General features: G+C 43.6%; 1 protein-coding gene across 1 annotated transcript in view; it reads right to left on the reverse strand.

Moving 5' to 3' along the window:
• LOC124594836 overlaps nt 1–25,617 on the reverse strand; it is a 198,879-nt gene that overhangs the window by 126,891 nt on the left and 46,371 nt on the right. Inside the window, exon 2 of the mRNA XM_047133286.1 lies at nt 359–427. The gene's annotated coding sequence lies outside the window, so the exon portion shown is untranslated. The remainder of the gene's footprint in view (nt 1–358; nt 428–25,617) is intronic.

Below are 25,617 nucleotides of genomic sequence, written 5' to 3' on the forward strand. Positions count from 1 at the left end.
ACGGGTGACGTTTTGGTAAAATTTTATATAGACACATGCGAAGAGATTCAGAAATCCGTTATAACACTTAACTATAGCGTTAGCCATGATTTATTTGAGCCTGTGAAGGTATTCATATAGCACGGTACTAGGGTTGAACATGGCCATTGCTTTTCGTAAACAGTCTTATTTCGGAGATATTCCTGGGAGGTGTGTACTTGTGGGACAGTCAGAAAGGTTTAATGAAAATAAATGTTGCTACAGCTGCCGATAGTTGTCTGTCAGTACGCAACTACAATGGAGTCGCAGCTGAAAACCAACTCCTTAGTTTAAAGCATAATGAGAAGTAAATAATTAGTCAGTTGTATGATGCAAGTACCTTGGTATCAACGATTCAATCGGGAGCGTTGGGATGGCGATGTCAGTCTTACAGTGGCACAGCGAAGTCCTAAAACAAATTTATTACAAGTTAAACGTTTTTCTCTCTTATATAATCTGTGCTTATTATTTACTTGCTACAAAAGACTTTAATAACAATAACTATAACAATAATCACAATAACAATAGTACTTACAATAATGACAATATAGTACACTACATGTATCATATTTGAACCGATTATTGCTCCATGATCTTCGGCTGATTTCAAACGTTTATCACTATTCTTATGAGAAAATGATAATACTCTGATGCTTTAAGAAATTGCTGCACTATTTATAGTCAATGTTCAGTGCAGATAGCAACTTGCAAATTTACTTATATAGTTCACGCATTACGGCTAAGTCCACTGTCAGAATTGAAAAATAAAAACAATAAATTTAATTTATCAAGTCAAGATTTATAGTAGTGTAGAACTGATGATGGCGAAACTCTTTAATTGTATAGAATGATTTAATAAATTATGCAGTCCAAACTGAACACAGATTGTTAAGTACCGATATGTTCGGTGACCTCTATAACGAGTTTTCAACCTACATTGTGTTGTCATGCTCTTTCTGAGAGGTTTTTGATGTTACATTATCTGGAGATGTTAATTATTGGTGGTTAACTAGAAAGTATTAACGTCATTGTGGTAGATATCTTGTATTAACAGCGCTAAACTACCGCAAGACTAGCCAAGAAACTGTCCAGGGGTTGTAGTTACAGGTACTTTTTCGTGTTAGCTGATTATTCATTTTTATGTAATGCGCGGGTATTGCAAGGGAAAACAGCTTCGTTCTATAAGTGTCGTTTGTCACGTACAGAATGTGTCCTCTCTGTTAGACCAGGATGACAAAAAGATTAAAGGGGTTTATTTCGTGGGAGAGTTTTTCTTTTTCTAGCCGTCAGAAGCTGATGAAAATCGACAACAGTCCTCGACTCCAGTAAGTGATATTTTCCTGTGTTTTGTGTTCCACACAGTCTTCGATTGTTTTACTGGTGAACCCCCTGTATCCTAGTGCGGACCATTCTTCATGTCTAGGCAACTATCCGAGTGTTAGCGACAGTTCGTGATTGCACTTTTCACCGTTAGTAGAAAACATCACATACGTGTGTCATCTAATAGCCCAAACGTATCATCACATTTCCTGAGCTAGACTGACAATGGCAAGGAAAGCATTTCTGAACAACAGAAATTTGTTAACAACGAGTATAGATTTAAGTGTCAGGAAGTCGTTTCTGAAAGTATTTGTATGGAGTGTAGCCATGCATGGTAGTGAAACGTGGACGATAAATAGTTTAGACAAGAAGAGGATAGAAGCTTTCGAAATGTGGTGCTACAGAAGAATGCTGAAGATTAGATGGGTAGAACACATAACTAATGAGGAGCTATGAACAGAATTGGGGTAGAAGAGGAGTTTGTGGCACAACTTGACAAGAAGAAGGGATCGGTTGGTAGGGCATATTTTCAGGCATCAAAGGATCACCAATTTATTATTGGAGGGCAGCGTGGAGGGTAAAAATCGCAGAGGGAGACCAAGAGATGAATACACCATACAGATTCAGAAGGATGTAGGTTGCAGTAGGTACTGGGAGATGAAGAAGCTTGCACAGTATAGAGTAGCATGGAGAGCTGGATCAAACCAGTCTCTGGACTGAAGACCACAACAACAACACAATCGTTATCGAATGACGCGCTTAGATCATTGCTGGGTAGTCAGGCGCAGGGTTAGTGAAGAGTTTGGCACTTTGTTGGTGTTCGAGAAATGGCGTTGAAGGGCTGTATGACAGAAGATCGCACACAGGGCGGGAGGTCTCACCATTAGGTGGCGACCGATGTCTGCGCAGAAGTACCGTAACGACAGCAAACGCGTGGGTGTGCATGTAGGCAAGCGTGTAATGGCATTTACGACTGTCAGCCTAATCTAAACACTACACAAATAATCTGTTATGTTCAAACACAGCGTGCATTCAGTGGCAGGTAATGAAACGTTCCTTTCGTCCTGTCCTCGGAGCTTCCGCAGCGTTGCACCAAGTTCCATTTGCGGCGGTAGCCACAAATCACGCAACGGGCGCCGTGCATTTCGCGATATAAAAACTGCACAACTTACTGCTCCACAGATCTAACAGTAAACGTTTATTGACGCACTCAGATTAATTATCTGCTGTTACACTATACTCCGATCAAAATTACTTTATGATCGAGGTTTCAGCGAATCGAGTGGTACGGGACAGCCGCGAGCCAATCGTAGTTTCTTTCTCGAGCTCCATTTGCTCTCTGTGCTGCCTGCTTTGCTTGTTACATGGAGCGCTTTGCAAAGCGTGGCTGGCCGTACGCCGACAACACTGCCCCCTGGCACTGCAGTCTGCAAATCACATAGTAGTTTTAATCGGAGTGTACCGATTATTCTAAATACAGGTCGCCAATCTCGCTTTGACGCGCGAGTCACGCTTAAACTTCTTACAACTCTGAAATCAACAATACAAAAGCGCTGTGGTTATCCAACTACTTTACATAATGGCAGAATGATTCTAGACTCGACCACTGGACACGACTATGTTCATCACTAATAGTTCAGTGAACCGTCTCCAATTGCCTACCTAGGGGGGGGGGGGGGGAAAGAATCACTGAAGAACACTGTACCCCTAATCGGTATACAATCTGGACCTGAAGACTTGCCCGTATCAAGCGATTTGAGTTGCTTCGCAACCCCTAAGGTATCTACTTCTAAGAAACTCATGCTAGCAGCTGTTCGTGTTTCAAATTCTGAAATATTCCATTCGTCTTCCCTGGTGAAGGAATTTCGGAAAACTGCGTTCAATAACTCCGCTTTAGCGGCACAGTCGTCGGTAACAGTACCATCGGCACTGAGCAACGAAGGTATTGACTACGTCTTGCCACTTGTGTACTTTACATACGACCAGAATTTCTTCGGATTTTCTACCAAATTTCGAGACAATGTTTCGTTGTGGAACCTATTAAAGGCATCTCGCATTGAAGTCCGTGCCAAATTTCGCGCGTCTGTAAATTTTAGCCAATCTTCGGGATTTCGCGTTCTTCTGAACTTGGCATTCTTTTTCCGTTGCCTCTGCAACAGCATTCGGACCTGTTTTGTGTACCATGGGGGATCAGTTCCATCTCTTACCAATTTGTTGTTGTTGTGGTCTTCAGTCCTGAGACTGGTTTGATGCAGCTCTCCATGCTACTCTATCATGTGCAAGCTTCTTCATCTCCCAGTACCTACTGCAACCTACATCCTTCTGAATCCGCTTAGTGTATTCATCTCTTGGTCTCCCTCTACGATTTTTACCCTCCACGCTGCCCTCCGATGCTAAATTTGTGATCCCTTGATGCCTCAAAACATGTCCTACCAACCGATCCCTTCTTCTAGTCAAGTTGTGCCACAAACTTCTCTTCTCCCCAATCCTATTCAATACCTCCTCATTAGTTACGTGATCTACCCACCTTATCTTCAGCATTCTTCTGTAGCACCACATTTCGAAAGCTTCTATTCTCTTCTTGTCCAAACTAGTTATCGTCCATGTTTCACTTCCATACATGGCTACACTCCATACAAATACTTTCAGAAACGACTTTCTGACACTTAAATCTATACTCGATGTTAACAAACTATGAGGTATGAATCTCTCAATTGCTGTTGCTACTATATCTTTGAATTTGAGCCACATCTCATCTACATTTGCATAGTCAGTTCGGAAGGAATGGAGATTGTCTCTCAGGAAGGCTTCTAGCGACACTTTATCCGCTATTTTAAATAAAATTATTTTGCGTTTGTTTCTGGTGGATTTGGAAGAAACGGTATTGAGCCTAGCTACAACGACTTTGTGATCACTAATCCCTGTATCAGTCATGATGCTCTCTATTAGCTCTGGATTGTTTGTGGCTAAGAGGTCAAGTGTGTTCTCGCAACCATTTACAATTCGCGTGGGTTCGTGGACTAACTGATGAGACAGAACGTTATGATCACCTGCTCAATAGCCGCACTGGTCATGTAATTCGCGTAAATAACGGGCCGCTGATTCGCGTACATGATGATGGCGAATTTGGTTGCCCATTCGTCAAGGTAAGTCCAATATAACGCACCTCAAAGCACTGTAGCACGTTCTGTCTCCGAGACAAGGACAATTACACTGCTGAAAGAGGACATCGCCGTCGGGGAGACATCAAGTGGCTCAAATGGCTCTAAGCACTATGGGACTTTACATCTGAGGCCATCAGTCCCCTAGACGTAGAGCTACTTAAACCTAACTAACATAAGGATATCACACACATCCATGCCCGAGGCAGGATTCGATCCTGCGACCGTAGCAGTCTCGGGGTTTCGGACTGAAGCGCCTAAACCGCTCTGCCACAATGGCTGGCTGGGAAACATCAAGCGCGAAGGGATGCACGTGGTTTGCAGCTGCCAACTTGTCTTCGGTTACTGCCACAGGTCCCATGCAAGGGCAGGAGAATGCCTCCCATATCATAATACTGCCCCCGCCAGCCTGCTTCCGTGGCATTTCGAGCCGCCGTTCATCTTGATGGCAGTGTTTGTGGAGACGAGTATCGACCTAGTGTAGCAAAAATGTGATTCACCCGGAGAGCCGACAGGTTTCGATTGATCGACGGTCGCGTCCCGATGGTCCTGTGCCCAGAGCAGTCGTAATTGACGGTGTCGTTGGTCAACAAGTGAACACGTAGGGGTGGTCTGCTGCGATATTCAACAATGTACTATGAACGGTGTGCTCCGGAACACTTGCGTGTGCACTACCATTGTGCTCTTTCGGTAGAGATGCCACAAATCACTATCTATCCTACTTTACAGAAAGCCTCCGAACCCCACGTTCTTTGAAGAGTCATGGACGTCCAACCATTCAGCGCCTAGAGGTAGTTTCACTGTCGTTCTACTTCTTTACGTAGATATACACGGCAGTAGCACGAGAACATTCGATCAGTTTCGCCGTTTTCGAGATACTCTTTCACAGTTCTTTATTATTATTATTATTATTATTATTATTATTAATCAATAATAATCAGCCCTGTGTCGAAGTCGCTTATCTCAGTGGATTTCCCCATTTGCAGCCCATATTTTCGCTATGGTGATCCCCCTTCCGTGTCTTCTCCGATTGCGTACTTTTGTTTCCACGTCACGTGCCTGCGACGACACCTGGCGGAATCCGACGTTGCGGTGGTCGGAGGTCATAATGTTTTGTCTTATCACTGTATTGCTCCACAAAAAAGTAGCTCCAATCCCCTCGTTCCGAAAAAGATTTCAGTTGTAAGATAAATACCGAAATCGGTAATCTCTTCGGACACACCCTACTGGGAAACCATCCGCCCCATTCCCAGTTCGCTGGGTTTTGGGTGGAAAGAACGAACGCTAAAATGCGCCAAACTCCGAAATGAAATTTGGAAATGAATGGACACTATATCTCGTCGACGGCAATAAGCCATTTGCTACTAAATTCTTTAAACAGAAGAAGATATTCGGTCTTCAAGAATGTAGTTTCACGCTTCGTGAACAGAAATCTGTATGGGGCATAATACAACTGTAGTGATGGACGCGAAGACGAAAGGGAACAAAGGCAATAAAATCTGCCATTAACATGAGGTGATGGACACTTCATCTATGTACCAACAACGTATCCTATAGCATTGTCAGTTGGTAACCAAGGTGACAACTTCCATAACAAAGTATTTACCTAAACGTGCAAATGATTTCTTCTTTAAAGTAATACACACTTCGTCTCCAGTGTAAACATCCAAAGTGAGTGAAGAATTTAAATGCAGTCTGCATGCTGTTAACATTTCTACTTTTCTCATCGCACATACATTTTTACATCATATTTCGCCTCTCCTTCCACTTGTTCGTTTCTGCTGTTTTGATCTTGGGAGCCGCGTACTGAAGAAACTAAGGATAATTAGGTACTTCGAAATTAATTCTTTTTTATGAATTCTAAAGACAGTTTCGAGCAACTTTTTCAAAAGTTTAAGATGAAACTCTTCACAAGTACTTTTAAAAAGGCAAAACTTTTTATCTCTCGTGAAAACTAACGGAGAATACGTCGTGAAGATGACTGCAAATGGAGTGAGGATGAGTTCAATTGGTTCAGATGAACCGGGAGCGACTAATGGTCGAATGTTCTACGTCCGTTTCACGTCAAGGTCGTTAAGAGAGGAATATTTTCTCTCGTAATTGTTACGACGTGAGCAGAAGACACCTCTTAAGTGGAATTAATCGACTTAACTACGTGAAATGGACCGAAATGACACAGTAATGCTGTTGTATAGTTATAGAAACTATGCTCCCATTGTAGGTCATACAAATATCCTTTCATTAGCGGTATAAGCCCATACTTTTAGGTGCCTTAACTGAAAGCCAAGAGAAGCGTTTCCTTCTTGGACAGTGTAACACAGTAATTACTTTTGTTGCACTATAAGCATCATAACGATATGCAGCAGGCGAAGTTCCTTCCATTAACTATTATCTTTTGTTTTTCAAGCAATGAGCTAAGTCACGATGTGTAGCGTTATGTAAGACGTGTTTACTAGGATGTTCCTCGTATATAAAAAAAAAATGGCTCTGAGCACTATGGGACTTCACTTCTAAGGTCATCAGTCCCCTGGAACTTAGAACTAGTTAAACCTAACTAACCTAAGGACATCATACACATCCATGCCCGAGGTAGGATTCGAACCTGCGACCGTAGCGGTCGCGCAGCTACAGACTGTAGCGCCCAGAACCGCTCGGCCACTTCGGCCGGCTCCTCGTATATAACGAAGCATTGACACCGCTTTGTTTGCTGTACTGTTAGTCCTTCCCACAATCAGTCTGCACAGTTTTTCGTCTAAATGTTTTGTAGCAGTATGTATACCTCCCTTCATCCTCCCGGTACAGTAGTCACAACAGACACGATTGTGAAAATATTTAGCAGAAGGTTCACTTGTCCCGTCTAAAGCATCAAAGTTGCACCAGGAACTTCTGGTGTACAATTCACGAACAAAGTAACTAATGTTCTACAGGGTGAGCACAAAGTCTTGCCCTGATTATAACAATTTGTTACAGAATAACCGTTTGACATAATAATTTACATTTGATACCGTTACACAGGTTTTTTTTTAATACCACTTACGTTAGTGAACCTTGGTAGCTCGGTGAGTGTTGAGGCGGTATTCCAGTTCCTGCCAGGTGTTTCGTAACTTGTGTTCTGTCACAGTACCCACAGCAGCTTGTATCCTAGCCTTCAGTTCGTCGACGTCAGCAACTGGTGTGACGAAGACTCTGTCCTTGATATAGCCCCAGAAAAAGGATTCAAGGGGCGTAATGTCTGGAGAGCGGGTTGGCCAGGGTGTTGGACCGTTCCTTCCAATCCACCGATCCGGCAATGTTTCATCCAGGAAATCGCGCACTATCAAAGTCCAGTGGGGGGTAGCTCCATCTTGCTGTAAAATTATCCATGGTTGATATTCTTCTAACTGTAGGGCAATGAACTGTTGCAAAACGTCTAAGTAAATGTTAGTGGTAATGGATTTTTCCGCGCAGAAAAGCGGTCCAAAAACCTTGTTATGCAAGAGGCCGCACCAAACATTCGAGTTTTCGCTGTCTCGCTGTAATTGTACAGTAGCATGTGTAGACTCTGAACCCCATGTGCGGACATTATGCCTATTTACCATTCCACTGACATGAAAGGTGGATTCATCGGTAAAGTATGTGCGATTTAAGCAATCGTTAGCGTCATCAATGCTGTTGAGAATCTCAGTTGGAAATTCAGCAAGTGTGAGCAAATTATTCGGTTGAAAGGCCTGCACAATTTGCACTTTGTAAGCATGCAACCTAAGCCTTTCATGAAGAATCTTCACCACACTTGCTGGCGGTATTTGAAATTCACGTGATGCTTGACGAGTTGATTTAGACGGACTCTGGTGAAACGATTGCCGAACACGATCAACAGTTGCATCACTCACGTGAGACCTGCCACTTCGAGGACGGTCTTCAACGCTGCCTGTTTCGACCATCGCTTTATTGATTTAACATCAGGAGGGCTGCGTCCATAAGAAGCCCGAAATTTACGCTGAACACTGATGGGCGATTTCGTTTCGTGAAACCAAAGCACACATTGCAGTTTCTCCTGCTTCGACGCCATTTCGCCAGCAACTAACGTGACCTAAGAGACCGCGTTGGTGTTGTGGAGCACTAGCGCTATCTGTTGGTCACAACTAGTAACACTAATCTATGTAACGGCATAAAATTTAACTTATAATCTCAAACGGTTATTCTGTTATAAATTTTTGTAATCAGGGCAAGAGTTTGTGCTCAGCCTGTACTTTTATTCGTACGTTTGAAGTAAATAGCCAGCCCTTATTAAATCTGGACCAAAACAGGAAATGTCAGACACACGGTTCTTCTAGCGGCTTGAGAGACGCACGAGACTGTACAATATGAATCATGGGTTCGGGAGGCACCAGCTACACATTAAAAAACGATAGTGAAAATAAACTGATTCAAATGGAAGACGTTATGCCATGAACACCTTAAACGAACGTTATTAAACTGATACTCTAGTATTTCCAATGGAACACACTGACAAAAATTTTATCCTTGTGTAGGTCAATTTTCGCTACAGATAAAAGCCACTCTTATAGATGAATAATGATTTATACACATGACGGCTATTGGATGTATGTGACATTACTGGACTTTCCCGGTGGAGCTCCTAACAAAGACCGCTGGAAGACTGGAGGATTGATCGACTGACTCTGGCGAGCAGACGGATGGCAACAGCTGAAATGCTGGAGTAGGGTGCAGTGAGAGTGTCACCACGAACCGTCGAAAATACGGTACTGGACGATGGGTTGAAGTGTGCAGTTGCAAGACTACCACACGTCCCGTAAAAAACGGGACAGTACTCTTTTGTGGTCCCGGCGTCTGGCGTCCCCGTAGTTTTTGTCGGGACGCACGAATGTTCCGTATATTAAAATTTCGTATATACGTTTGTTGCCATAAATTAATAACGCTGATTTATATTTAAGTTGTGTATAATTATTTGAAAATGTTGGTATCTGTAATTCTGAAAATACGCCGCAGAATTGCCTTATTTTCTAGGTTATCGCTTTATTTATTTTTGTTAGGTTTCTGTTAAAGTTCCTGCAAGCTTCCACACAACACTACGATGGTCAACAATCGCCTACCCTCCTTCCACCCCATCGAAGCCTCCTCTATCACCACTGCACTAAACTATATTAATATTTACTTTCAAACAGCAACAATGCATGACTTAGCTGATAAGGTTTAAATTTAACCACATGTTTTGTTTCTTCGACAGCTCTTATTTATTTTCTGTGCGTTCTTGTGCCGACCTCAGCTCAGTGATGACTGTTGAGTGATGAATGTTTTAAGAAGTGCGTGTGCTCTTGTTCATTTCAGTATTATATTCACTTTCAGTATTCACAGAATCTTTCTCTTCCTTACTGCGATACAACATTTCTTCAAATTAGGCCTAAACGCAAGTACATGTTTTCATCTAAACTCAAGGAAAAGTATCCTTCTCTGGAAAGTACCAAAATAAGTTATTGCACAACTTGCCACGACACATTTTCCATTGGACGTGGTGGAAGTTCAGACATTTTACAGCACGTGAGAAATAAGAAACATAAACTGTGTTCAACAGCTGCTGCAACATCATCGAAAATGAGCACTTTGTTTCCTATTGCAACATTAGGTATGTTAACAGAATATTGTAATATTGAAATCTTATACTTTTGTTATTAACTACTCCGTTTTTAATTTTGTGAGTAAATTTTACAAATTCTCTCTGTCTCATGCAATGAAGAATTAAAAGTGACTGCGGCAGAAGGAACATTTGGCTATCACGCTGTGTGACACAGTCATGGACTGCACATAGAAAATGGTTAACAAAGTCTATGATATCAATTTAGCTGTGCAAGGACAAACACAGAATGTATTGTTAATAATGTGCCAAGAGCTTCTTACCGAAGGCATTAATTAAGTGAATTTTATAATCATTTCGATCGATACCAGCAATCTACTAAATTATTTCCTCTCGTTGTCAGATATTTCAAACCTGAAAGTGAGATACGTGTAAGGTCGTTAGATTTCTGTTCCTTCGACAACATAACATCAGCTGCCTTATCACAGCGTGTACAGCAAGTTCTACAGGCCCACAATTTGGAGTCAAAATTTGTTCGAGCACGCCTGGTTTGGTCAGTCCTTGTCGGTGCCAGTTACAATGCCCGTGGTCAACATCAAGTCATTACACAACAGCAAATTTGCAAGAATTTACGTATCTCGTTTTCATTGCGACCTGTGTATGTTCTTCCACTTTGATGTGTTTAAGGTCGGCTTGGTGAGAACGAGTGGACACACAGAACTCTGAGAATCGTATCCAGGCTTAGCACTAATAAGTAGCTGCGATATGCTCGACATCTTTCATATCCGGCCAATAATTCTCTCTCGCTGCGTTTTATTCCTAAGGCCTATTACACAAGGGCAACTCGTTATAGGCGCATCACGTACCAGTGTATAAATTAGCCACCAGCCCCGTGGAAAGTTGGTCTGTAACGTCAGTTATCAGTTGTTCGTGTCGAGTGTGGCGTTCTAAATTCCACGCACGCTGAAGAATTTGCAACCACGGAAACGACGACCGACTGAATTTGACGCGAGAGAAGAGTTACGGTCCCCTCTGGTAACATCTAAAAGTTAACTAATTTTCGCCGCGCTCACTAGTATTAAATGAATGTTGATCTTTGATCTCTTGTTAATCTTCGTTTTATTGTTAACTCTGTTTTTGGTACACATGCGAAGACTACATAGGGATTTTTTATTTTTTCGTGTGGAGTGTGGCGTTCTAAATTCCGTGCACGCTGAAGAATTTGCAACCACGGAAACGACGACTGACTGAATTTGACGCTAGAGAAGAGTTACAGCCCCCTCTGGTAACATCTAAAAGTTAACTAATTTTCGCCGCGCTCACTAGTATTAAATGAATGTTGATCTTTGATCTCTTGTTAATCTTCGTTTTATTGTTAACTCTGTTTTTGGTACACATGCGAAGACTACATAGGGATTTTTTATTTTTTCTACGATGTTCTCCCACAATAGACAGAAAAAAACAGCTCCCATAATAGACAGAAAAAACAGCATTTAGGTATAGCAATATTTGGACAAAGAAAAATATTACACATTTCATAAATAAGAATGTGAGTAAAAAAACAGAGGACCATAATGACAATTGTGTCAGTAATGAAAATATCAGCTCTATTGCATGAGAAAAGTAAACTTTTACGCAAAAAAGATGTTATTTAGGATATCCTATGGATTGGGGTCAACCGCCAGTCGGAAATGGTGTTCTTCCTCCGTGCACACTGACCGATTTCTTTGGGGGTATCTGCGGATTGTGTCGCATGTTCATGAGTGGATTGTAGGTGAGTCTGTAGTGTGGCATTATGTTTGTGTTGTATGATGATGATGATGATGATGATCATCATCATCATCATCATGAGAAAAAAGAGATGATGAAACCCGATGCCGGCATATAGCTTACTCGGGAACAGCATCAAGCGGACCGCATAGTATAACGTCTTTATCCGACTGACGGATTACCGTCAACACTGTAACATGCACTGACTCCATGAGACACTGCGATGAGGTCTGGAATTTAATAACGGACACTGGCACAAGGACTGGTGGTCAGGAACCTTAACGCCACCACCTCTTCTCTCGTTGCCGGCCAAATACTGGCTCTGAAAATTTCATCCACTAGCAAGATTCTAACCTACTTACCTCTGAGTCGAGCGTTACTGACCTTTCCACCCCCCCCCCCCCCCCGTCCCCCTCCCCGCTCCTTTTTTTTTTCACCTTGGCTACGGAGATGATCTTTATTTACGCAGTACTTAGCAGGAAAATGAGACACAAAGAATAAGGTAAAAACCCTGCCAGTACCATCTTCTAAATATTGTTTGATGTGTTAGTATGTATACTATCTCAAGAAAGTAATTCTTAATATTTTGAAATGTCAATATGAGAGAGAGAGTCTGGTGGGACGTTGTATTAACAATACACAAACTACTTGTCATGTTACTTTACAACAAATATAGTTACTTGCAAAGCAGCGAACGATAACTGTCAGTCCCTGAAATTAAACAACCAGATGATTTGTAGAAGGAGAGGCTAATAGGAAAAATATTTGAGTTTCTTTCGGTGTGGTAGCAATTCCCAGTTACTTGCTTTATATTAGATGAGCGTGTGTTAAAGACCTTTGCACCAGAGTACGTACCTCCACACTGTACACTAGCCAAGGATCAAATTCTACATGAAAATTACCGAGGAAGGTAGTAAACACTGGTCGTGCATTCGGGAGGACCACCCCCTCCGGCTACCAGGTGTATGCTCTCCGTGGTTCCCTAAATAGCTTAAGGAGATTGCCGGGATAGTTCATTTCAAATGGCACGGTCCCTTTCCTTCGCCGTCCTTCCCCCATCGGAGCTGGCAATCCTCCCCTAAATGTCTCGCCCTGCTCGGAATATTCCTTCTTCCTTTACAAGAAAATTATTTCCTTGTCGTCTATTTTGCTCGTAGCATTTATAATTCATTTGGAAAGAATTCATCCTTCCCACGAGAATAAGAAAGGGCTTAGAATCCAACTCACGTGTGAGTAACGTTATGCTGAGCGTATTTTGCAGCGCTGCCCAGACGGCCGCCTTTGTGAAACCGTTCTACAAGTACGGCAGCCTCTCATGTGGTAGGGGGACGCTCCTTTTTGAACAGAATACATTGCTGTTCTGGTAGAGGACAGATTTTCTCCCTCGCACCCATTGTATCTGCTCCAGTTTCCCTAAGAGGTGAGCTGTAGCACAATAAAAGAATTATAAGGTGGCCTGGAACAACTTCGCAGCGCCACGCTGCGCCGTTGCCACTGCCATTTCCGGCTGTAGCGCGAGTGCCATACGCCGCCAGCGGCCAACTGCGCGCGCCAGATGGGTCGAGTCGCGTGTGCGCAGGCGCGCCAAGGCCGCGCCGCCGCGTGACGTCACGGCGCTGGCACGCCGCGCGCCGCGGCCCGGATCACGGCGTCCGGCGTGGGCAAGGCCCGGCCGCGGCGGAGGCGGCCGGCGCGCCGGGGAAGCGCCGCCTGCCCTCTGGCTGCGCGCCGCCCCTGCCCTCACCAACGGGGCGGCCACATCACAGCCAGTAGCTGCGTTCTTGGGCAGCTGCACCTTCATTCCATCTCTCTGTGTCACCTGTCATCATCACGAGGGAATGGAAATAAAAAGCTGCGTATTAGGGTCAACGTTTATGTACACTACTGCCATTAAAATTGCTGCACCAAGAAGGAATGGAGAGGACAAGACGGTCGTGTGAAACCCAGCTATTCGTCCACGAGATTCAGAGGGCCACAGACACGAGTTTACAGGTAGATGCCGTGTTTCTTGACTTCCGCAACGTGTTCGATACAGTTCCCCACAGTCGTTTAATGAACAAAGTGAGAGCATATGGACTATCAGACCAACTGTGTGATTGGATTGAAGAATTCCTACATAACAGAACGCAGCATGTCATTCTCAATGGAGAGAAGTCTTCCCAAGTAAGAGTGATTTCAGGTGTGCCGCAGGGGAGTGTTGTAGGACCATTGCTATTCCAAATATACGTAAATGATCTTGTCGATAACATCGGAAGTTCACTGAGGCTTTTTGCGGATGATGCTGTAGTATATAGAGAGGTTGTAACAATGGAAAATTGTACTGAAATGCAGGAGGATCTGCAGCGAATTGACGCATGGTGCAGGGAATGGCAATTGAATCTCAATGTAGACACGTGTAATGTGCTGCGAATACATAGAAAAATAGATCCCTTATCATTTAGCTACAATATAGCAGGTCAGCAACTGGAAGCACTTACTTCCATAAATTATCTCGGAGTACGCATTAGCAGTGATTTATAATGGAATGATCATATAAAGTTGATCGTTGGTAAAGCAGATGCCAGACTGAGATTCATTGGAAGAATCCTAAGGAAATGTAATTCGAAAACAAAGGAAGTAGGTTAGAGTACGCTTGTTCGCCCACTGCTTGAATACTGCTCAGCAGTGTGGGATCCGTACCAGATAGGGTTGATAGAAGAGATAGAGAACATCCAACGGAGAGCAGCGCGCTTCGTTACAGGATCATTTAGCAATCGCGAAAGCGTTACGGAGATGATGGATAAACTCCAGTGGAAGACTCTGCAAGAGAGACACTCAGTAGCTCGGTACCGGCTTTTGTTGAAGTTTCGAGAACATACCTTCACCGAGGAGTCCAGCAGCATATTGCTCCCTCCTACGTATATCTCGCGAAGAGACCATGAGGATAAAATCAGAGAGATTAGAGCCCACACAGAAGCATACCGACAATCCTTCTTTCCAAGAACAATACGAGACTGGAATAGAAGGGAGAACCGATAGAGGTACTCAAGGTACCCTCCGCCACACACCGTCAGGTGGCTTGCGGAGTATGGATGTAGATGTAGATATTCATTGGACAAATATATTATACTAGGACTGACATGTTGTTGTTGTTGTTTCTCGGGGAAAGAGACCAAGCTGCGAGGTCATCGGTCTCATCGGATTAGGGAAGAACGGGGAATGAAGTCGGCCGTCGATTTAGGGAAATCACTGAAAACCTAAATCAGGATGGCCGGAAGCAGGATTCAACCGTCGTCCTCCCGAATGCGAGTCCAGTGTGACTGACATGTGATTACATTTTCACGCAATTTGGGTGCATAGATCCTGAAAAAACTGTACCCAGAAGAACCACCTCTGGCCGTAATAACGGCCTTGATACGCCTGGGCATTGAGTCAAACAGTGCTTGGATGGTGTGTACAAGTACAGCTGCCCATGCAGCTTCAACACGATACCACAGTTCATCAAGAGTAGTGACTGGCGTATTGTGAAGAGCCACTTGCTCGGCCACCATTGACCAGACGTTTTCAATTGGTGAGAGATCTATAGAATCCGCTGACCAGGACAGCAGTCGAACATTTTCTGTATCCAGAAAGGCCCGTACAGCACCTGCAACATGCGGTCGTGCATTATGCTGCTGAAATGTAGAGTTTCGCAGGGATCGAATGAATGGTAGAGCCACGGGTCGTAACACATCTGAAATTTAACGTCCAGTGTTAAAAGTGCCGTCAGTGCGGACAAGAAATGACTGAGACGTGTAACCAATGGCACCCCATGCTATCAGGTCGGGTATACGCCAGTATGGCGATGACGAATACACGCTTCCAATCTGCGTTCACCGCGACGTCACCAAACACGGATGCGACCATCATGATGCTGTAAACAGAACCTGGATTCATCCGCAAAAATGACGTTTTGCCATTCGTGCACCCAGGTTCGTCGTTGAGTACACCATCGCAGGCGCTCCTGTCTGTGATGCAGCGTCAAGGGTAACCGCAGTCATAGTCTCCGAGCTGATAGTGCATGCTGCTGCAAACGTCGTCGAACTGTTCGTGCAGATGGTTGTTGTCTTGCAAACGTCCCCATCTGTTGACTCAGGGATCGAGACGTGGCTGCGCGATCCGTTACAGCCATGCGGATAAGATGCCTGTCATCTCGACCGCTAGTGATACGAGGCCGTTGGGATCCAGCACGGCGTTCCGTATTACTCTCATGAACCCACCGATGCCATATTGTGCTAACAGTCACTGGATCTTGACGAACGCCAGCAGCAATATCGCGATACGGTATACCGCAATCGCGATAGGCTTCAATCCGGCCTTTATCAAAGTCGGAAACGTGATGATACGCATTTCTCCTCCTTACACGAGTCATCACAACAACGTTTCACCAGGCAACGCCGGTCAACTGCTGTTTGTGTACGAGAAATCGGTTGGAAACTTTCATCATGATAGCACGTTGTAGGTGTCGCCACCGGCGCCAACCTTTGTGTGAATGCTCTGAAAAGCGAATCATTTGCATATCACAGCATCTTGTTCCTGTCGGCTAAATTTCGGGTAGGGAGCAGGTCATCTTCGTGGTGTAGCAATTTTAATGGCCAAGTAGTGTATATTTCGTCGTAGAACCTTATGAGTCAATTTACCTTGTCCAACGTACTTCCACTGATTATATACTATTGTAGCCTTCAGAGTGTCGTCTTTAACGGTGGTGCGTCCCAGGCAGAAAACTGATATTAAGTTTCTTTTGGCAGAAAACCAGAGCATCGCAGGTATTCACGTGCGCTTGCAGAATGTCTACGGAGACTTGGCGATAAACCGATGCACGGTGAATCGCTGTGCGAAGTGTCTGCCATCATGGCAACAACGTCGCACCGACCCGTCCGATCTCGCTCGTGCCGGCAGGCCGTACAAAGCTGCCACTCCTGCAATTTTGGAACGTGCGGAGGTAATCGACGAATCGCAATGAAAGACGTCCCTGCTCAAGTGGACGTCTTTGTTGGCAGTGCTGATGCACTCGTCCGTCAGTTGGGGTACTCAAAGCTCTGTACCCGCTGGATTCCTCACCGCGTAACAGAGGACCACAAAGAGCAACGAAGCACCATCTAAGGGAATTGCTTGAGCGCTGCAAGGCTGATCGTGACCATTTTTGTCGAACATCGTTACAGGCAATGAAACATGGGCTGACCGCTTGGAATCGGAAACAAAACTGCAATCCATGGAGTGGGGCACACGACCCCTCCTCCGAAGAAAAACTTCAGAGCCGCACCCCTCAGCAGGTAAAGTGATGGGGACAGTCTTCAGGGACTCTGAAGTGGTTTAACCTGTTTGATGTCCTCCCTCGCGGTGCAACGATCTGCTCTGAAGTGTATTGTGCTACCAGCATGTAGGTCGTCACAAGAACGCAAACGAACTTCTCCTTCTCCATGCCAACAACTCAAGGCCTCACAGAAGTCTGTGCACCCGAGAGGAGCTCACAGAACTTGACTGGACTGTTCTTCCTCATATAGTCTACAGTCCGGATCCGACTTACATCTGTTTCTTTCAATGAAGGATTCACTCCGCGGGAAGCGGTACTTGGATGATGATGGGGACACTATTGATGCAGCAAGACGTAGGCTGTGACGTCGACCAGTAGAGTGTGTGATGACCTCAACCCACAGGAAAAATAATTATCAAAATCTGAACTGTCAAGTCATCCAAAATTCTAGTTGGAAAACCACACTCTTTGTTATACTTCTCAATTGGTCACGATCCCACTTTGTTTATTAACTGAAAACTCTAATATTCACGTGAAACTGCTCTGAAATTAATCTGAACCGACAAAATTGTGTATATATTCTCCGAAACTTCAAAGACATCTAAGACAATATCTGAAATAATTAGAAAAAGTGACAAAATTTCGTGAATCACACACAATACTGTTAATAATCGCATGAACACTGGGGTGTTTCACCATACATCTACCCACTTGTGAGTATAACCAGTGACTCTTAATACTACGACTCGTAGCAATACAATATCAAAAACTTTTATTACTGGGTAAACAGTCCCTACGTGATTTGACAGCTGACATTTATAATTCCCGCTCACGTCACGAAATGCACCAATACGGGAATAGCAGCTTTTAAGTTATTGGTCAGAACGCAAGCAAGTATGGCTGTCGCCGTAATTTTCGCGCGAAGCCATGTTTCGCGACAAAATACTCTTATTAGTCACTGTCATATATCTAGTCTCATAACAATACATAAAACTACATAAAATAACTACTATAATTTTGACATGCAACGAGAATTAGCTCTAATGAGAGGAAGAAGTTTATATTTACTGGTGTTCAACAATGACTACCAGGCAACTTTTAATTCACTGATTGTAATTTTATTTTCGTTAGCAGAAAGCAAACGTAAACTAAACAAAGAATTTATTTAAATAGAGTCTGTAATTCTTGTACTTTTAATAGAGTTTCTAGGTCAATGGATAGCGTTCGGCGAAATCTCTTAACTTTTTGTTGCATACGAAGCGTTGCGTTGGGCTGCACGATGTCGGCGGGTTACGATGATGAGAGCAGGATACAGGCAGTTCCGCTGGTTAATCTTCTCCGGCGAAACGCAAATAAAGTTCCGGCACAGCTGTATCATTAACCCCGTGGTGATTAACAAACCACAAGACACCAGTATACGACCGTTGTTGACATGTCCTCTCTTTCAACGTGCATGACGTAGACATCGCTCGTTTTTACACTTTATGCACTGTTCGTGACGCTATCATCCATAATCACACAGTTCGTCACATTCATATAGTCTTAGCCACAAATACACAGCACGAACTTCAATGCGAAGGGCGTTTAATAGTTTCCACAACGAAATTCTGTCTCGAAATCTGGCAGAAAATCCAAAGCGATGCTGGTCGTACGTGAAGTATATCAGTGGAAAGACGGAATCAATACATTCACTGCGCGGTAACAATTGTGATGTCACGGATTAGAGTTATTAAATACAGTTTTCCAAAATTCCTTCACCAAAGAAGTCGAAGTAAATATTCCAGAATTCGAATGTAGAACAACTACCAACATGAGCAACTTAGAAGTAGATATCCTCGGTGTAGCGAAGCAGCTTAAATCACTTCATAATGGCTGGGCCTCCAAGTTGTATACAAGTCAGGTTCGTTTCAGAGTATGTTGATACAGTAACTCCATACTTAGCAGTCATATAGAACAGCTCGCTCGTAGAAGGATCATTACCTAAAGACTGGAAAATCGATTTTCGAATTACTTGTACTCGATCGTCAGAGCATACCAACTCATAAATCTAGGCAACCTTTTTCCAAGCTCTGATTTACAAATGGCGGTGGACGCTTGCCCAACCTAACCCTAGCCCGCGCGACGTATGGCGGACAGAGGCGTGGCTCTTGTACTCAGCAGGGAGGAGCTGGTTTTGTATATTATGGCCGCTCGCGAATTGATGTTGCCCAACATTGAATATCCGAATAATTTGTAGCATTGCAGTCCTTCTATCGTATGTTACAGCCAGCTAAGTTTTATGGCCCAAGCGACACGAGCCGCCACTTGGGGCATCAAGCTGACATGGTCGTCCAATCGCTAGGTTTGTATACAGTGGGTGTCACAGTTAGTGGCAAAACTGACGCGGATGAAAGTGTATTGGTGGGGGTGGGGGAATGGCAAATGATAAATCGCTTTTGTGGAAGTATGTTCTCGAACCAACACTGTTTACAGACAGTTGCAGTCGATGGCGACCTCAGACAACAGTACAAAGTTGTTCACGGATGTTGTCTCTGACAGCGTAGGTTTTCCACAAAAAGATACACCCTTGGCAGAGTCACATATGAAAAGCACATTGTGTGCACGATCTTGTAGATGGAATATCCCGTTTACTGGGCGTTCAAGATTTGGCAACGATCAACGTCTTTGCTATCGTGCCGTTAGTATTCTCAGTTTTTTTCGAAAAGAGAACAGTTGTGCACATAGATGGTGAAAGATCTTGGAAATTGGAGCGCACAGCTCCTATATCAACACTTACAGTCATGCATAATGAATTTGCGAGGTTTTTCTGTTTGTCTTTTGAGCGAAAAACCTATCTAAGATAACGGCAGACAATTTGGACTGTGATGAGTGGAATGAACAAATTTACAGTATGGTTGGTTGGTTGGTTGGTTTTGGGGAAGGAGACCAGACAGCGTGGTCATCGGTCTCATCGGATTAGGGAAGGATGGGGAAGGAAGCCGGCCGTGCCCTTTCATAGGAACCATCCCGGCATTTGCCTGGAGTGATTTAGGGAAATCACGGAAAACCTAAATCAGGATGGCCGGACGCGGGATTGAACCGTCGTCCTCCCGAATGCGAGTCCAGTATCTTACCACTGCGCCACCTCGCTCGGTTTTACAGTATGACTGTACGTTGTGTGTCAATAATCATATTCGTTTTTTTGTGTATGAAATAATTTACATTAATTTATTTCTGTATTAGTCAAATGAATGTCTCGTAGGATGTTGATGAGTTTGGGTTAAAGCCAAAATAGAACTGAATCATATTTATAATCGACGTATTGCGTAGTATTGCGAGAATCTGGAAACTGCAGCCGCGCTTAGCTTATTGGATTACGTCGTGACGATATCATTTTAGGGCTTCATGTCTTGTTCTGTAACTGTATGAAAATTCTACTTTCATGGGACTACTGAATGCTACACTACATTTCGTACAGCGCTGCATCGTGCGCATATTAGCTGAACACAGCGCCTCCCTGCCCTGTAGAAACCAGAACGAGGAATGCCGAGCTCGGTCCAGCCTAGTCCAGCTGGATGGTAGCTGCTCCTCGTGCACGCCCTGCGGGCTTGACCTCGACACGGCAGAGATTCGCTGGCAGCGCCACAGCGGGACGCGCCGGAAAGTTCGCCCATACTGTGAGCCTTCTGCCGTGTCCTTGAACGCCGCCGAGCACTGCAACCAAACGATATGCACAAAGCCTGTGGCCACGGGCGAAACCTCTTGGCGGAAATTTTCCACCCCTATGCTCTGGGACGTAACTGTAAATGCAGATTCCATTTACAGTAAAAAATCAAAATTGCTAAACCACGAAGATCACGTGCTACAGAGGTGAAATTTATCCGACAGGAAGGAGATGCTGTGATATGCAAATGATCAACTTTTCAGAGCATTCACATCAGATTGGCGCCGGTGGCGACACCTACAACGTGCTGACATGAGGAAAGTGTCCAAGCGATTTCTCATACACAAACTGCAGTTGACCGGCGTTGCCTGGCGAAACGTTGTTGTGATGCCTCGTGTAAGGAGGAGAAATGCGTGCCATCACGTTTCCGACTTTGATAAAGGTCGGATTGTAGCCTATCGCGATTGCGGTTTATCGTATAGCGACATTGCTGCTCGCGTTGGTCGAGATCTAATGACTGTTAGCAGAATATGGAATCGGTGGGTTCGGGAGGGTAATACGGAACGCCGTGCTGGATCCCAACGGCCTCGTATCACTAGTAGTCGAGATGACAGGCATCTTATCCGCATGGCTGTAACGGATCGTGCAGCCACGTCTCGATCCCTGAGTCAACAGATGGGGACGTTTGCAAGACAACAACCATCTGCACGAACAGTTCGACGACGTTTGCAGCAGCATGGACTATCAGTTCGGAGACCATGGCTGCGGTTACCCTTGACGCTACATCACAGACAGGAGCGCCTGCGATGGTGTACTCAACAACGAACCTGGGTGCACGAATGGCAAAACGTCATTTTTTTCCGGATGAATCCAGGTTCTGTTTAGGGCATCATGATGGTCGCATCTGTGTGTAGCGACATCGCGGTGAACGCACACTGGAAGCGTGTATTCGTCATCGCTATACTGGCGTATCACCTGGCGTGATGGTATGGGGTGCCATTGGCAACACTTTTCGGTCACCTCTTGCTCGCATTGACGGCACTTTGAACAGTGGACGATACATTTCAGATGTGTTATGACCCGTGGTTCTACCCTTCATCCGTTCCCTGCGAAACCCTACGTTTCAGAAGGTTAATGCACGACTGCATGTTGCCGGTCCTGTACGGGCCTTTCTGGATACAGAACATGTTCGATTGCTGCCCTGGCCAGCACATTCTCCAGATCTCTCACCAATTGAAAACGTCTGGTCAATAGTGGCCGAGCAACTGGCTCGGCAAAATACGCCAGTCACTACTCTTGATGAACTGTGTATCGTGTTGAAGCTACATGGGCAGCTGTAGCTGTCCACGCCATCCAAGCTCCGTTTGACTCAATGCCCAGGCGTACCAAGGGCGTTATTACGGCCAGAGGTGGTTGTTCTGGGTAGCGATTTCTCAGGATCTATGCACCAAAATTGCGTGAAAATGTAATCACATGTCAGTACTAGTATAATATATGTGTCCAATGAATACCGGTTTATCATCTGTATTTCTTCTTGGTGTACCAATTTTAATAACCAGTATTGTATTTGTTTAGTCGATACTGAAATACTGTTCAAGTGTGCGGGGTCCACAACTGCATCTACGTGACTATTCTGCAGCTCACACTTAAGTTCCTGACAGATGATTCGTCGAACCACCTTCAGACTATTTCTCTGCCGTTCAACTCTGTAACAGCATGTGGGAAAAATGGCCATAAATTTGTCTGTGCAAGCTCTGGTTTACAATGACATTTTCTCCCTATGTAGGTTGGCAAGAATAAACCATTTTCACATTCAGGAGAGAAACTTGGCGACTGAAAGTTCGTGAAAACATCTCGCCGCGACGAAAAACGCCTTTGTTTTAAAGATTGGCATCCCTCTTCGCTTATCATATCCGTAACACTCTGTCCCCTATTTCGCGACAGTGCAAAACGAGCTGCCTTCTTTGAACTTTTTCGATGTATCCTCAACGCCATACCGTAGCAGAGAACGAACAAACGTAGTGTAGGCAGTCGCTGGTAAGGATCCCACACTGCTGAGCAATATTTCAGCAGAGGACGGACAAGTGTAATGTAGGCTAGCTCTTTAGTGGGTTTGTCGCATCTTCTAAGTTTTCTGCCAACAAAGCGCAGTCTTTGTTTCGCCTTCCCCACAATATTATCTATGTGGTCTTTCCAATTTAAGTTTCTCGTAATTGTAATTCCCAGGTATTTAGTCGAATTTGACAGCCCTTAGAAGGTATTTAGTCGAATTGACAGTCCTCAGATATGTGCGATTTGTCGTATATCCAAAATTTGTAGGATTTCTTTTAGTACCCATGTGGATGACCTCGCACTTTTCTTTGTTTAGTGCCGATTGCCACTTTTCGCACCATACAGAAATTCTCTTTAGATCATTTTGTAATTGGAATTGATCGTAGGATGGTAGGATAGGAAATGTACGCCACTTTGTAGCACCTCGAATATCGAAGGCTATTCCTTAAATAATAGTATCTTTCAGGTAATAACTGAAGGATGGCAGTGAAGTACTTTAAATTTTTATTTGATAATTAGTTTAAATGCAAAGAAACTTTGTGGTCGAATGTTACATGTTTAATTGTGCTGGGTTGCGCAAAGAGGACTATCAGTAACATCTCCAGGTAAGGAAGTCACTGTACCTGAAATTTCAGTTTGATGACGTTAGTCGTGAATTCGCTAACTGAAATCCATGAGATGGCGGCTAATCAGAAGAAGTAGTTGCACAGTTTGAACGTGGCTACTTCGTTTAAAACTCCCCTCCTCCACGCACAAGGCTTGCCAACCAGATAAGATGCTACTGAACCCCCATGTAGAACATTGTTGCAGAGACAAGTACAGGGCCTATAGCACTTCCATGCGTGACGCCAGCCATCACATCAGTTTGGGCCAACAAGAGACATGGAGCATGAGCAAAGGACAGCACCACTCTTCACTGGTTTGTCTGCCTCGCAGGGAAGTGTTATGTTAACTCTGTAAAGTGTGATCTGGCAGACGCTACAAGTAATTTGTCTAATATCTCTCTGAACCTCCGCAAAAGATTAATCAACCAGTTTTCGAAACTGTATCTGCGAATTTTCTCAAGAATAAGTCTTACAAATACGCGTTTCTGTAAGTTCGTAGATAGGATTAGAAAATAGTGGCTTTTTAAGATGAAGCGTTGTTGAAAATGAGTATGCCAGTGATTCATATTGTAACACTACGAGGAGATCGTGGTAAGAGCCTGAAACTATTCTCATGTACAAGTAATAGTTGCATGGTTAAATGATTGTTTTGTCCATGGGTTTAGGTTCTGCAAGCTCCTCAAAGTCAATAATTGGCATGAATTTGTTGTGTATTACGAGAGTGTAGGTGCTATGGCAGCAGTTTATCACTTGTAATATCTTACTAATTCACTCACTCTATAGTAATTGAAATATGTTAATAACTCAACTAGCTTCTGAATGTGTTCATTATATCTTCCGGCGTATAAGCATCACTGCGTTACACTTTTATCCAAACACACAACGCCATTTGCATAAGAAAAACTCACTTCTTAAGTAACTCGAAATTTAATTTATATAAGTTTAATAATATTAATTAATATCACCTGTACCAAGTAAGGAACTCTATTAGTGAACTGATATGTAGTTTGCAACCTGTTGCGGAAACAAGCCAAATTTAAGCAACTCTGGCTGTATTTATGAAAGTTTATAAATTATTTACTAAATTTAAAGTTTTGGATCAGTACAGTTAAATTATTGGTGGCTCTACAGTTAAAGCCTTGGCTACAAACCAGAAGTCTGAGGTTCGGTTCCTGGCTGGTCCGAGGATTTATTGTGATACTAACCGCTTTTATTGCTTTTTGCGCAATACTAAAGACTAGTTGCTACATCGTTCAGATTTCTTCTGTGTGAGTGAGGAGAAGGAATCAGACGTACATATAATATCACTGTGGTCATCAATCCCACGCTCAGGTTTGTGACTGATTGTTTATTTATTATTAATGAGTAATAAACGTCAACAGCGTTTGTGACAATTCGTAGTTTTTTATGTCCACAAGTGCAGGGAAAAGCACAAGCACGCCAACAATAAGCGAACCCTTCCTCTAATGATAAAATTTCCTTACTCTGCTCGTATATTAAGGCTGTGAGATATTAACATCTGACCTCTAAGTTAATATAACACCGCCCACAATTCCCAATGACACTTCAGAATTGATAAAATCGTTATAAGCTTGTTTTTACTTCAAATAACGATATTTAATTGTTGATAAATAACCTCTTTTGTTGGTATTAAATAACAGTTTTAAGCTCGCCTTCTTGTTCCTTGTTTACTGAGTGTAATAGTAACTGCAGAACTTAAGACAGAAAAGCTAGTCGTATTTAATAACTGTTTTTAATGCATAATTTGATTCTTGAAAACGCTAGTTTATAGTCATCACTTACAAATGCCCGTAGTTTACATACAATACTTTTTCGTAGTTAAATACATATGAAAACTGCGTCTACCTGCTGCACATTCCTAGACGATTGCCGATTGAACTATAAAACATTTAGATGCCCACTGCATATACGCAACACGTTGATGCTCCTTTGTTGTAGGAGACAACACGTGAAACATTGGCTTGTCGCCCGAAACTCCCGATGACATTCTTGGCTGGTGCTTAAATCGCCAGTTCAGAGACCTCCGGAATGTAGTAGCTATTTTGACGTCGTGTGCTCGTGTCTTACCTACAATAGGTACGAACTTGGTACGATCTGATGCAATCAACCAGATCTCATCTGCTCTTTCGCAGACACATAAATACCATTTGAAAAAAGAATTTTTCATCTTTCAGGTGTCGAGC

Source organism: Schistocerca americana, chromosome 2 (genome assembly GCF_021461395.2).
Source record: "Schistocerca americana isolate TAMUIC-IGC-003095 chromosome 2, iqSchAmer2.1, whole genome shotgun sequence".
Classification (NCBI taxonomy): Eukaryota; Metazoa; Arthropoda; class Insecta; order Orthoptera; family Acrididae; genus Schistocerca; species Schistocerca americana.